Source organism: Triticum aestivum, chromosome 4A, assembly GCF_018294505.1.
Source record: "Triticum aestivum cultivar Chinese Spring chromosome 4A, IWGSC CS RefSeq v2.1, whole genome shotgun sequence".
NCBI lineage: Eukaryota > Viridiplantae > Streptophyta > Magnoliopsida > Poales > Poaceae > Triticum > Triticum aestivum.
In genome coordinates, this window is record NC_057803.1 from 98,177,792 (window position 1) to 98,193,595 (window position 15,804).

Consider the following 15,804-nt stretch of genomic DNA (forward strand, 5'->3'; position numbering starts at 1 on the left):
TTCATCTGGGTGATGGGCTAGAGTGAAATGATTATGTCGGTAATGAGAGTGGTGTGGTGAACACGATTTGGTAAAGGTATCGATGAGAGGCCATGTAGGAGTACATGGTGGGTTGTTTCATTGAAGCCGACCTTAAGCACTGAGATCTGTATGTGTGATTTAAGATACAGCTACTACCATGCATTGGGCCCTGAAATATGACCCCGCTCGACTTCTTATTCACCCTAGCTCTCTGTCCAGGAGTTGCAAGTAGTTTCTGGTGTTTGTAGCCTACTGGAGGCCGTGGACAGCGCTGACCGTAGGGGTGGGCTGTGATGCGGTAGGTACGTGGCACGGTGTACCGAATACCCGTTAGGTATCTCGGGAACCCTGTTCACATCGTTCGGGGCCGTATGGGAAACCTCGGCCGGACTCCCTGCGGATGGAACCTGAATAGGCGATAAACCTGGACTAGAGGCTTAAGTGTTTAGGTAGGTCGTGGTCTACACCCACGTCGGCTTTCGCTTGAAGTCTGCCGAGCACATGTCGTGTGCAGACGCTAAGTGGTGGAAACATGTATGAAGAAGTACACCCCTGCAGGGTTATCATAATCTATTCGAATAGCCGCGTCCGCGGTAAAGGACTACTTGGTTGCCTATACAGTTCATAGACAAGTAAATGGAAACTACTAAAAGCCTCAAGATAAGTGTGAGTGCCGAGGTTGGCTCTTCCGTAGGAAGACGGAGGTGGATCCTCGGTAGTGTATTGAATTGGTGAGTAGTGGACTCGTGTGCGCAAAACCATTTCAAGTTGGAGTATCGTAGGATAGTCTAGCCAAGAGTCAAAGCTGGCTTGCTGCAATAACTCCACCAACCCTTCTTGATAATATGCATGTATGTAGGATCTGATGTAAGTCTTGCTGAGTACCTTTGTACTCATGTTGCTATAATTTACATTTTTACAGAAGACGCTGCAACCCCTTCTGATGGGTTCTATGTAGACGTTGACATCAACGAGTAGGCTAAAGACCCAGGTGGTGACCCTGAGCTTGTGAAGGACCACGTAGTATAGCTAGGCTTTCCAAGCCTCTTTTATTTTACTAGTTGTCTGTACTCAGACAAGTTACTTCCGCTGCTGGTTTGTATGACTGTATGACTTGTATGTTGGGTCGTGAGACCCGTACCTTTGTGTATGTTATGTATGGCTCCCTGAGCCTTAAATAAAGTACTTGTGTCGTAGAGTCATGTTGTGATGCTTCGTTGTATTTGCACATATCGAGCATATTGTGTGTATGATTGAAATGCTTGGTATGTGTGGGATCTGACTATCTAGTTGTTTATCTTCAGTAGCCTCTCTTACCGGGAAATGTCTCCTAGTGTTACCGCTGAGCCATGGTAGCTTGCTACTGCTCTGGAACACTTAGGCTGGCCGGCATGTGTCCTTCTTCGTTCCTGTGTCTGTCCCTTCGGGGAAATGTCACGCTTTGAGTACCGGAGTCCTGTTAGCCCGCTACAGCCCGGTTTACCGGAGTCCTGCTAGCCCAGTGCTACAGCCCGGACCCACTTGCTGATGACCGACACGTTCGAAGCTGGGTCATGGATGCCTGTCCCTGTAAGTGTGTGCCACTTTGGGTTTACGACTAGTCATGTCAGCCCGGGCTCCTTATCATATGGATGCTAGCGACACTATCATATACGTGAGCCAAAAGGCGCAAACGGTCCCGGGCAAAGGTAAGGCGACACCCGTGGGGATACCGTGCGTGAGGCCGCAAAGTGATATGAGGTGTTACCGGCTAGATCGATGTGACATTGAGTCGGGGTCCTGACATTGGCCATCTGGAGCAGATCGAAAGTTACGCCCCTGGCCACCAGGTCAGATTTGGAAGCTTAAACTACACGGCCGATATCCGCGGAGACTTGATCTTCAACGGATTCGAGCCTCTGCCTTGTGCGCCACACGGTCACGATGAGTACGATTTAGCTCTACCATCAGACAGTGTTCAAGAGATCGCACCGGCAGCCGCTCCGGCCCTCAATTCGGAGCCAGTTGCGCCGTCCATGGACGGGTGGATGGACCCCGCCGCGGAGGCCTTACTCTCAGCGGCGATCGAGCCAAACATCGACCTTACCCTGCACGAGAGCCGTGTTGTCAAACTGCCGGATCCTTCTCCGGCCACGGACTCCGAACCGCCTGCGCCCGTTCCTAGCGAATCTGATTGGGCGCCGATCATGGAATTTACCTCCACGGATATTTTTCAACACTCGCCCTTTGGCGACATACTGAACTCATTAAGGTCTCTCTCCTTGTCAGGAGGATCCTGGCCGAACTATGTCCGGCAGGATTGGGCTGCGGACGACGAAGAAATTCGCGGCCCACCCACCACCCACTTAGTAGCCACTATCGATGTCTTAACCGACATGCTTGACTTCGACTCCGAAGACATCGACGGTATGGACGACGATGTGGGAGACGAAGAGGAACCACTGCCCACAGGGCACTGGACAGCCACCTCATCATACGATATATACAAGGTGGACACACCCAAAGAAGGCAATGGCGACGAGACATCGGAGGATGACCCCTCCAAGAAGCAACCCAAGCGCCGACGTCAGCGGCGCCGCTCTAAGTCCCGCCAAAGCAGAAGTGGTGATACCGGCATAGGAGATAATAACACTCCGGATAGTGCCGAAGATGGCAACAATCCCCTCCAACACGATCTAGGAGAGGAGGATGGAAAGGCCAGCCCTCCAGAGAGAGCGGCAGATGGAGAGGCGGAGGATGATAATTACATGCCCCCCTCCGAAGACAAGGCAAGCCTCAACGATGCCGAATTTGTCGTGCCAGAGGATCCCGTCGAACAAGAGCGCTTCAAGCGCCGGCTTATAGCCACGGCAAATAGCCTTAAGAAAAAGCAGCAGCAACTTCAAGCTGATCAAGATCTGCTAGCTGACAAATGGACTGAAGTCCTCGCGGCCGAGGAATATAAACTCGAGCGCCCCTCCAAGAGTTACCCAAAATGCAGGTTGCTACCCCGACTGGAGGAAGAAGCGTATGACGCAGCTGATCGGCCACCTCGTGGCCGCGATAGAGAGGCATTCCAGCCAAAAACTTAGCCTGCACCCCGGTGCCATTCAAATAAAAAGGCATGGGGAAATACGCCAGACCTGCGAGACGTATTGGAGGACAAAGCAAAACATTCAAGATCGATCTACGGATCATGAGTGCGCGCCACTATGCAAGACGATAAACGTCACGCCAGATACAGTAAAAGTAAGTCCGGCCGGGCCAAACACAGCGGGCAAGACCCATTCGAGTTGTGTCGCGATATAGCCCAATACAGAGGCGCCGCACACCCCTTATGCTTCACCGACGAAGTCATGGATCATCAAACCCGTAAATATAGAATCATATGACGGCACAACAGAACCCGCGGTATGGATCGAGGATTTCCTCCTCCACATCCACATGGCCCGCGGTGATGACTTACACGCCATCAAATACCTCCCACTAAAGCTCAAAGGACCAGCGCGACATTGGCTTAACAGCTTGCCAGCAAAGTCCATTAGCTGTTGGGAAGATCTGGAGGCCGCATTCCTCGACAACTTTCAGGGCACTTATGTGCGACCACCAGATGCCGATGACTTGAGCCACATAATTCAGCAGCCAGAAGAATCGGCCAGGCAATTCTGGACTCGGTTCCTAACAAAGAAAAATCAAATCGTCGACTGTCCGAATGCAGAGGCCTTAGCAGCTTTTAAACACAACATCCGCGATGAGTGGCTAGCCCGGCACCTTGGTCAGGAAAAGCCGATATCTATGGCAGCCCTCACGACACTCATGACCCGCTTTTGTGCGGGAGAAGACAACTGGCTTGCTCGCAGTAATAACATATCAAAGAACCATGGTACTTCGCACACCATGGACGGCAATAACAGGTCCCGTCACAATAAACATAAGCGCCACATTAACAGCGACAATACCGAGGATACGACAGTCAATGCCGGATTCAAAGGCTCTAAACCCGGTCAGCGGAAAAAAGCCATTTAAAAGGAGCACTCCGGGCCCGTCCAGTTTGGACCGCATACTCGATCGCTCGTGTCAGATACACGGCACCCCCGACAAGCCAGCCAACCACACCAATAGGGATTGTTGGGTATTCAAGTAGGCCCGCAAGTTAGTTGCCGAAAACAAAGATAAGGGGCCACATAGCGATGACGAGGAAGAGCCCCGGCAGCCGAACACCGCAGGATAGAAGAGGTTCCCCCCACAAGTGCGGACAGTGAACATGATATATGCAACCCACATCCCCAAGAGGGAGCGGAAGCGTGCGCTCAGGGACGTATATGCGTTGGAGCCAGTCGCCCCAAAGTTCAACCCATGGTCCTCCTGTCCGATCACCTTCAATCGCAGGGACAATCCCACTAGTATCTGTCATGGCGGATTCGCCGCACTGGTCCTAGACCCAATCATCAACGGATTTCACCTCACTCGAGTCCTTATGGATGGCGGCAGCAGCCTGAACCTGCTTTACTAGGACACAGTGTGGAAAATGGGTATAGACCCCTCAAGGATCAAACCCACAAAAATGACCTTTAAAGGCGTCATTCCAGGTGTAGAGGCCCATTGCACAGGCTCAATGACACTGGAAGTGGTCTTCGGATCCCTGGATAACTTCCGAAGCGAAGAATTAATCTTCGATATAGTCCCGTTCCGCAGTGGCTATCATGCACTGCTCAGGCGAACCGCATTTGCAAGATTCAATGCGGTACCGCCTTATGCATACCTCAAGCTCAAGATGCCAGGACCTTGGGGGGTCATCACAGTTAATGGAAACACAGAGCGCTCTCTCCGCACAGAGGAGCACACTGCGGCCCTCGCAGCAGAAGCGCAAAGCAGCCTCTCAAGGCAATCCACCAGTTCGGCGTTTCAAGACTCGGACACCTTCAAGCGTGCTCGGAGAAATCGGCAACTAGACTGCCCAGCATGATCTGAGCTCGTGTAGCAATGCGGCCCCCACCCCAGCCCAAGCCAAACGGTGAAATTCGTGCCACGCGTACATAATTACGCACTAAAAATACCATGGGCACAGGCAGGGAGGGGGCACAACTACGGCACGCCCCAATACGCGGCTTAAACCACACTAGGGGCTTCCTGCTTTGTTATTTTTCTCTTTCAGGACTTTAATCTCTGGAAACCCTGTCCGGTAGCTTGATTGCCGAACACATGATGCAGCAACCAAGGAGGCAGAAAGCTACGTCACACCACAGAACTCCCAGGTGGATTACGATAACGAGTGAAATATTTTCTTTAATTCTATTCCTCAGCTTGCCCTTGGAAGGGACATAGTCCTACTTTTTGCTTATCACACTATCTATATCATTCTGCTTTAATGCACCTTTTTGAATAAACAATGCATAACATTACGACTATTATTGCATTCTTGTTTTATATATATGTGTGTTCATTAATGACGCCTTGCAACCGTACACTTTGGTACGGCCAATACACCAGGGGCTTAAGTACCCCACATTATGGTGTGAGAAGTCCAAACACTTTAACAAGTGCAGCACCCCGAACTTATAGCATTATATGCATCAGCTCCGAATCATGTCTTTGGTCAAATGTTGGGTTTGCCCGGCTCCTATGTTTTGGTACCTTACGTTCTGCTCTATCGGCTAAGGTAGCACTAGGAGAACTACTGCGATTGTGCCCCTGTTTTGCTAGGCTAAGCACCTCAGTAGAGAAAGCTAAAACTGAATGTCATGATAAGGCAATAGACTGGTCGCTGTTCGGCGAGGTTTCGAGTCCCTAAAGACTTATGCCGCTTAGAGCGAGGAGCCGGTCCTGTCCGGCTTAAAGGTGTGTATCGCGCCCCGAATTCGGCCTTCCGAATACCAGGGGCTTCGCCGAAATTTAAAATTATAGAATTCTATGGCTAAGTGAGAGTGATAAAGCATTATTAGTCCGGTTGCCTTGTTCGCTGTGTTGAGCACCTCCCTCGAAGGACCCAAAAATGGGAACAAGAGTGCTCAGGTTTATCCCGAACACCCCAGCACTCGCGGCATGGGGGCAGAAGCTGAGGACTAGCCATCTCTCAGATTGGATAAACAGCCAAACAGAAGGTAATATTTTAAATTCAAACAAGCGTTGCATAGCGCATATGAAACAAGTTTTCATCATACAGGATCACACGAGCAAGTTTACTCAAATATTACATCCTTTGGACATTCGTCTGCTACAAGACGAGCACCCTTTAGGACACCCTCATAATAAATTTCGGGGGTGCGATGCTCCTTGCCCTGCGGCGGTCCTTCCTTGATCAGCTTCACGACGTCTAGCTTGGCCCATTGCACGTTCACACGGGCGAAAGCCCGGCGTGCACCTTCGATGCAGACGGACCGCTTGACGACTTCCAGCCGTGGGCAGGCATCCACAAGCCGCCTCACCAGGCCGAAGTAGCTGTTCGGAAGGGCGTCGCTAGGCCACAGCCGGACTATAAAGCCCTTCATGGCCTGTTCGGCCGCCTTGTGTAGCTCGACCAGCTGCTTCAGCTGGTCGCTCATAGGCACCGGGTGTTCGGTCCCAGTATACTAAGACCAGAACAGCTTCTCCGTTGAGCTTCCCTCCTCGGCCTGGTAGAACTGTGCGGCATCCAACACACTGCGGGGCAAATCTGCAAATGCTCCTGGAGAGCTCCGGATTCGGGTAAGTAATAGGTAATTTACTTTTACATGCTTGTTTTGCATATAGAATGCCTTACCCGCCGCTATTTTCTTCATCGCGTCAATATCCTGGAGGGCCTTTTGGGCTTTGGCCTTGGCACTCTTTGCACTTTCACGGGCGGCGGCAAGCTCGGACTCTCGCGTCTTCGAGTCACGCTCCAACGCCTCATGCTTCGACACGAGAGCTTGGAGCTCTTGCTGCACCTCGCCCACTCGTGCCTCTTGCCTTTCCTGCTCGGTGCGCTCCTTGGCCGCTTTGTCTTCGACCTTGGATAGCGCTTGCTTCAGGGTCGCCACCTCGGTCGTGGCCCCTGGCAAATATACAATGATCCTGTCATTTTGCAATCGCGTCTTCTTTTATATATATATACATATCTATAGACAGGGTATTAGTTACCCTTGTTCTCCTCGAGCTGCCTCTTGCCAAGGCCGAGCTCTTTCTTGGACCCCTCGAGGTCCTGCTTCAGTGTGGCGACCTCCGCAGTGAGTGCGGCTGAGGCCAGCAACGAAGCCTGCATACGCATATAGACATAATTATGTTAGACTCCTGCGGTATTATTTGATCCTCTATTCGGCTTTTCTTTTTGAACACCGAACAGGGCATCAGGGGCTACTGTCTATGCGGTAATATTTTTCCTATATTTCAAACACTTACCTCAAAGCCTATTAGAAGGCTGGCACGGGCTTCAGTCAATCCTCTCTTGGCGGACTGAACCTTCTGGACCACCGCACTCATAATAGTGCGGTGCTCCTCGTCGATAGAAGCGCTGCGAAGCGCTCCCAGCAGATTGTCCGGTGCCTCTGGATGGACAGAGGTCACCGGCACAGGCGTCTTGCCCCTTTTAGAAGGAGGTCGCCTGCCTGAGTCCGGAACCGCTGGAAGTTCCGGCGCGGTGTTCGGATGAGGGCCGAACTCGGAGCCCTCAGGGGCCTTGTTCCCTCTCCTCCCGGAGTCCGGAAGGTCGCCTTGAGGCGCCTCCAGGATTGTCTCCCCTCGACCCGGTGACTCTTGAGACAATACCTCGGGTCGTCCACAGGGCAAGGGGAGGTCGCGGTCGGAAGTGGATCGCTATCCACATCCGACGAGCCCAGGGAGCCGTCCGACGATACATCGATATGGGCTCGTGGCGGCCTGCATAATCATATTTGGCGTTAGGGGAAGCAGTACGACAAAGGAATTCTATGAGTTACTCTGGTATCCAAATACTTACGACTTCGCCAGGGGCTTGGCCCTGAGCATCCACTCGTCTTCGCCTTCGGCGGCGGTGGTGGAACTATCCGGAAGGAGAGTCCTTCCCTTCTTGGACCCTTCAGCCTCCACAGTTGGGGCGGCCTTCCTTTTCTTGTCTCCCCCAATTGAAGGGGGAGCATCTTCTTCTTCCTCCCCGTCTTTGGGGGAGGAGTGTTTCGCAGAGTTATCGGACGATGAGTCCGATGACGCCTCGCGTCAGGAACTCTTTCGGGTTCCCTTGGCCTTCTTGGTCTTCTCCAACACCTTGTAAGGGGCCGGAGTCAGCATCTTCGTCAGGAGAGCGTCTGCTGGGCCTTCGGGCAAAGGAGCCGGACAATCAATCTGTCCGGCCGTCTCCTGCCAGTCCTGTCAAAGGTACGGGAGCTTAGATCCCGCATAGAGTCAAACTATGAAAAACAAGTACCTGTGAGAGGTAAAACAGGTTACCACGCTGGCTTGGCGCTTCGCGCAGAATCCGCGATCCTCGGTAGTGGGAAGGGGAACCTCGGCACCCTTGAATAGCACCTTCCAGGCATCCTCGTGAGTTGTGTCGAAGAGCCTGTTCAGAGTTCGGTGCTGGTCCGGGTCGAACTCCCACAAGTTGAAAGCCCGTTGTTGGCACGGGAGGATCCGGCGAATGAGCATGACCTGGACTACGTTGACGAGTTTGAGCTTCTTGTTCACCATGTTTTGAATACATGTTTGGAGTCTGGTCAGTTCTCCCGAACTACCCCAGGACAGGCCCTTCTCTTGCTAGGAGGTGAGCCACATGGGGATGCCAGATCGGAACTCGGGGGCTGCTGCCCATTTAGGGTCACGCGGCTCGGTGATGTAGAACCACCCCGATTTCCACCCCTTTATGGTCTCCACGAAGGAGCCCTCGAGCCATGTGACATGGGGCATCTTGCCCACCATGGCGCCTCCGCACTCCTCCTAGCAGCCGCTCACTACCTTCGGCTTGACATTGAAGGTCTTCAGCCATAAGCCGAAGTGGGGCTTGATGCGGAGGAAGGCCTCGCACACGACGATAAACGCCGAGATGTTGAGGATGAAGTTCGGGGCCAGATCATGGAAATCCAGGCCATAGTAGAACATGAGCCCCCGGACGAATGGGTGGAGAGGGAATCCCAGTCCGCGGAGGAAATGGGTAAGGAACACTACCCTCTCATGGGGCCTGGGGGTGGGGATGAGCTGCCCCTCATCTGGGAGCCGGTGCGCGATGTCGTCGGGCAGGTATCTGGCTCTCCTCGGCTTCTTGATGTGTCCCTCCGTGATGGAGGAGACCATCCACCTGCCTCCCGCTCCGGACATGGTTGGAGAAGGTTGAGGTGGGAAGTGCGGACTTGGGCGCTGGAGCTCGAATGCGCGAAAATGGATGAGCAAAGGAGGAAGAAGGCGTAGATGAAGAGGTGAATCCTTATCCCTTTATATGGGCGGACGAAACTATGCGTCCCCACTAGCCTGGTAAAACTCGCTTGTCCCCAAGCGCCGTAATCGATGGCGCAGTTGGGTTACCCACGCCTGTATTGACGAGAATCCCGTAATAAGGGGGACACGATCTCTACTTTTGACAAGAGTGTCAAAAAACTGCCTCGCATTATGTGCGGGGCTAGTTAAAGGAAACGGTTTGAATAATCGCCGAGCCATGGCATAATGTCACGTTGCCAAAACAAGTCAGCAAATTGGATTTGTGGAAATATTATTCTCTCTACGGTGGTATGTGGAACTTATTTTGCAGGGTCGGACACTATCCTTGTATTCAAATTCTTCTGTGGTGTATTCGGAGGAGGAACCCGGCTTGCAATGTCGAAGACAATACTGCGCGCCGGACTCATCGTTATTGAAAGCCTGGTTCAGAAGCTACTGAGGGAGTCCTGAATTAGGGGGTCTCTGGACAGCCGGATTATATCCTTTGGCCGGACTGTTGGACTATGAAGATACAAGATTGAAGACTTCGTCTCGTGTCCGGATGGGACTCTACTTGGCATGGAAGGCAAGCTAGGCAATACAGATATGTGTATCCCCTCCTTTGTAACTGACCTTGTGTAACCCTAACCCTCTCCGGTGTCTATATAAACCAGAGGGTTTTAGTCCGTAGGACACAACAATAACAGACAATCATACCATAGGCTAGCTTCTAGGGTTTAGCCTCTCCAATATCGTGGTAGATCTACTCTTGTACTACCCATATCATCAATATTAATCAAGCAGGACGTAGGGTTTTACCTCCATCAAGAGGGCCCGAACCTGGGTAAAACATCGTGTTCCCTGCCTCCTGTTACCATCCGCCTTAGATGCACAGTTCGGGACCCCCTGCCCGTGATCCGCCGGTTTTGACACCGACAAGCACCCTCCGAGGCAGGACCTCTGATGGAGTTTTCTTCTCCTGTTTGGAAACCTTGGTTTCCGGATCATCAGAGGTAGTCCTCCTCCTCCCCTGGGGTGAGGGAATGTTAGATTCCCTCCCTTGGCTATCCTCCCTCACAGAGGCACTCGTTCCCTCGGTGGAAATAGGTAGCGGTGGAGGCCCGCTTTCGCCCTTTTGTACCCCCCCCCTTCATCTTCCTTCAAGGGCACTGGGCAAGGTGCTGGCTCGAGCATCTTTTCCAGTACCGGATTGTCCAAGCCTTCAGGAAGGGGGGCCGAACACCGGATCATCTTCGCCTTTGTTATCCAGTCCTGGTCAAAGAGCGATTCTTCAGAATGATGTCGTGATAAATGAAAGACAGTGTGTTCGACTAGAGGATTACTTACTTGGGCCGCGGTGCGGTTGCTGCTCAGGCCCACGTCCTTGGAGGTGTCCGGACACTCTATTTTGGGTCCAAAGAATGACTTGTACATATCCTTGTGCGTCGGGCCGAGGAAATTCTGAATAGCGCGCGATCCTTCTGGGTTGAATTCCCACAAGCGGAGGGCCCGACGTTTGCAAGGCTGTACTTGATGAACCAGCATGACTTACCATAACCAAACTAAAATCTCCCTCGAAGAGATCCCGGATGCGGCTCTGCAGTATGGGCACATCCTTGGCTGGACCCCAGCTCAGCCCCCTGCTGATCCATGACATCAGTTGTGGTGGAGGGCCCGAGCAAAAGGCGGGGGAAGCTACCCACTTGGCACTTCTGAGAGCGGTGATGTAGAACCACTCCCGTTGCCATAATCAGGACACCTCTGGAAAGGAACCTTTTGGCCACGGAGCTCCAGCAATCTTGCTTATTAATGCACCCCCGCACGCTGCATACTGCCCCTCGACCGTCTTCGGCTTCACATCAAAGGTCTTGAGCCACAGGCCGAAGTGAGGGGTAATGCGGAGGAAGGCCTCACATACGAGAATAAATGACGAGATGTGGAGAAAGGAATCCGGGGCTAGATCGTGGAAATAAAGCCCGTAATAGAACATCAAACCCCTAACGAAGGGATCCAGAGTGAGGCCTAGTCCTCGGAGGAAGTGGGAGATGAACACGACGTCTTCATTGGGTTCAGGAGTAGGGATGACCTGCCCTCGGGCAGGCAGCTGATGCGAAACTTCGGCGGTTAGGTATCTTGCCTCCCTCAACTTCTTGATATCCTCTTCCGTGACGGAGGAGGGCATCCACCGACCCTGGAGGATGGATCCGGACATGATTTAAGGTCCGAAGCACCTGACATGGGCTTTGGGTGTTAGAACTCGAGGCGGGGGAAGGATTCGATTGAGCATGGGAGGAAAAAAGTAAAAGCCTTGTCCCTTTATAAAGAGGGTGAATATCAAGCGGCCTCCTCGTGGCCGTTTGGGACTTGCCTAAAATCTAGGAGTCCTAGGCACGGTTGGGTTACCCACACCCGTATTGATGAGAATCCCATAATAATAAGGGGGAGACAATCTCTGCTGTGAAACATGTCAGCAGATTAGATTTGTGGAAATATTATTCTCTCTACGGTGGTATGTGGAACTTATTTTGCAGGGTCGGACACTATCCTTGTATTCAAATTCTTCCGTGGTGTATCCGGAGGAGGAACCCGCCTTGCAATGCCGAAGACAACACTGCGCGCCGGACACATCGTCATTGAAGCCTGGTTCAGGGGCTACTGAGGGAGTCCTGGATTAGGGGGTCTCCGGACAGCCGGACTATATCCCTTGGCCGGACTATTGGACTATGAAGATACAAGATTGAAGACTTCATCCCGTGTCCGGATAGGACTCTACTTGGCGTGGAAGGCAAGCTAGGCAGTACGGATATAGATATCTCCTCCTTTGTAACCGACCTTGTGTAACCCTAGCCCCCTCCGGTGTCTATATAAACCGGAGGGTTTTAGTCCGTAGGACAACATACAATCATACCATAGGCTAGCTTCTAGGGTTTAGCCTCTCCGATATCGTGGTAGATCAACTCTTGTAATACTCATATCATCAAGAATAAATCAAGTAGGACATAGGGTTTTACCTCCATCAAGAGGGCCCGAACCTGGGTAAAACATCGTGTTCCCTGCCTCCTGTTACCATCCGCCTTAGACGCATAGTTCGGGACCCCCTACCCGAGATCCGTCGATTTTGACACCGACAACGAGCATGAGGACGAGCAGCGCCCATATACTATGTGGCGCCTGGCAACTAATTCTGATGGATCACCTCTTCTTGTGTGTATACAGCCCATTGATGATGTTACTGCGAAGGAAGCAGGTGTAGTCTCCCATGTCGCACTCTCCGGACCTATTCCACCACCCGTTGCATGGTATTCGGGATGGATACTAGTGTGCTAGCGCCAACTCCTTCTCCCTGGTACAGAATTGATAATCTTTGAGAAAACTTGCTCTTCCTTGGACAAAACTATCCGATGATGGTGAAAGGCGATCCAACTGTTGTTGACACAATATTACTAGTACCATTTATGAGAAGCAACTGTGTCTATACCTCGGACATTTGGGTGGTTCCCTACCTTGGTACTGATATAGTAGGTTGCTTCAGCCTGGATGATCAGTCCTGCGTTGGTTTCCATATCGACAATCAATGGCCCTTCCCAGAGAATCACTTGTGGTTCAAAGCAAGTGTTTCTAACGCCGAGGAATCGTTGAGTTGAAGTTCATTTCATTGCTTGTTATTTTTTGTGTGGTGAAAACTTTAGTATTTATAATGTATCCTCATTGTCGATGTGGGTTGATGACATCTTGTATGTAATAAAATGATATGCCTGTGATAAACTTACTAAATTTATGAATGGCTTTCGGGTTGCTCCTCTGAGTGAGTGGTGCAATGAGGCAAAAAAATATTTTCCAGATACATAATTGTACGTGCATTGCAAAAGGTTATCGGATGAGGCCAATCAACAATAGTAGTACACTATTTGTACTAGCTTCACATGCTTCGCGCGTCGGGCGGGTGTTTTTACTATAGCCATATGTTAATGTGTTCGCTTTACATAACCAGCACCTTGAATCCTCGATACTAGTACTATATAGTAGGAGTAAGTAGTAGGAGTAGTAGGGTGGCATGGGCCAGAACAAGCATTCACGTCCAGGAGTACGGCACACGCCACCCCCACGTCATCCATCTGACACCATATTATTTCTTGGAGTCCGTGCTAGAGCAATCTCTTCAACCTCGTTGTCTCTCTAACTTCAGCCATCACGCGGCGAGCGAGGTGGGGGTTTGCCGATAGTCGGTTTCCTTAACTGCGGTCCCACTTGTAAGGCCAACTCCAACGCACGACCCCAAACGGACCTCCATTTTGCATGAACTCCAACAATAATTTTGACTAGAAAAGCAAGACCAAAGAAGTAGACGTTGGACTAGTGCCTTCTCGATGCATTCATTATTGATCTGCGGAGGCTCGATCTTGCGTGCTTCTTTCTTCTTCGAGTGTAAAGAAGTAGACGTTGCTTCCTCGCATCTAGTCTCATGTCTAGCATCTATTCTAGTAGGAGTATCAAAAAGTGCACTAATCTCATCTCTAGCCTCTATGCTAGCTAAAAGTGATAGAACATCTACTAAATTGCGCTCTATCAATATATGGATATACTCTTCTTCCCAATACAAAAACTTGCATCCATTCTACTCCCTCCGTTGCACAATACATGCCTTCTATTTTTCAAAATATATATGTATCTAGACATGTTTTAGTATATAGGTACATCCATTTTTGGACAAATGGAAGTCAAGTATTTTGGAATGGAGGGAGTACACATAAAATTTTTAAGTTAGCACAACTAGTCTAATCCAAGAGCACAACCGAAGATTTGGTCGGGTTCTTCCTCCTTTTGCCGACACGTGGGACATCCAGCATCCAGGTCGTGTCATGAAAGAAAATAGAGTGGTAGTTGAAGCCACGAGATGTGCATCTTGGGTTAAACTATAAATAGAATCTTACTACTCTTGCGTAACTCAAAAAGTGGCCACCGAAGATCTTTATTGGATTTTTTTTTCATCACCAACACGTCGAGGTGAAAGATGTGCAGGTTCAGTGGGTCCTCTTGCGTTTTCACTGACATGTGGGGCCGCATGTGAGCAAACAGACGATGGGCTCCGCGCGTCCGCTGGCTGGCTGAGAAGAGAGATAGAGGAGGGCTGAGCACGGACTGCAGGAAATTTATCCTACGTACCTCGATATAGTGGGGTGGCATGGGCCATAACTAGCATTCACGTCTAGCAGTACGGCACACGCCACCCACACGAGTCCCATCCGACACCAATTTTCTTGGAGTCCATGCTACAGCCATCTCTTCTCCCTCCTGTTTTATCAGCCATCGCGCGGTGGGCGGGGTGGGGGTTTGCCGATAGTCGGTTTGCTCAACTGCGGTCCCACTTGTAAGTGAAAATGCAACACCGCACGCATTCCCGCTTGAGCGGCGTGCCAGACCAACCGTGTGGGGGTGCGACGTGAACACGGCTGGCTTTTCCTTTTGAATTTGTAACTTGTAAAATTTTGTTCTGCTCCATGGCGCGACCGATAGATAGAAAATAATGATTTTGCCTAGAGTAATGAGAAGTTTGGTTCTGGCGCCGTTCATGCATGGAGTACGTATGAAAATTATGAAGTTGATGCGAAAGGTAAGATAATTACTGCAGTATCATATACTGCTACATGGATTTGATGGAAAGATAAAAATACATACGGATCCATCAACGACATCCTCATGCCCTAGTGCGTCGGGTCACCAACCAACGTGTGAGGAGCAGCGGCGTTGGCGGCGAGCTCAACGTGCTTCTAAACAGTGTCGTCCAAGGTTGCCCTGTAGTCCAAGAAGGCCAGCGTCATATCGTCCTCCTCTTGCACATAGTAGTCCTTGTGGACGATTTGCGCGTAGACGTGGGTGATTATGTCGATGGTGTCTTGCTGCGCCAGGCGCTGCGCGGCGAGCGCGACCTCAAGGTAGACATTCTTTGGTGCGACGGCGGGCAGTCACAGGGCCACCCGTGCATCAAAGAGGTTGTAACCATAGTGGCCGTTGAGGGTGACGGGCATCGCAGAGTCTGGGCGCGTCGGCTGGAGGCTTACGTCAAAGTCGTTCGCAAGCTTCTTGACGACGGTGAACTTGTCGAGGAAACCGACGAGGACCTCGTCGAACAAGGAGATGAAGCTGTCGTCCAAGCGGCGCCTCTCCCTGGCGGCCTCAAGCAATACTACCTGGAGACATTCCTTGGTGCCGGGCCGCAGGCTGGCGTCGTGGACCATCTGGCACAGCCGGCTGATGCTCGCGCTGATCGCCTCCATGGGTCTAGCTTAGCTTCTAGTCAACTGATCTTGCGATTCGAGTGATCACTCTTGCCCTTGGTTAGCGTGCGTAGGTGCGTAGGATTTCGTACTACTCCTCGGCCCTCTACTGCACCTACCTTTGGATGTATGATAGGTGGGCCAGCCACCCCCTGGGCCCATGTGTCATTCACCCAAAGGTAGTTGCCGT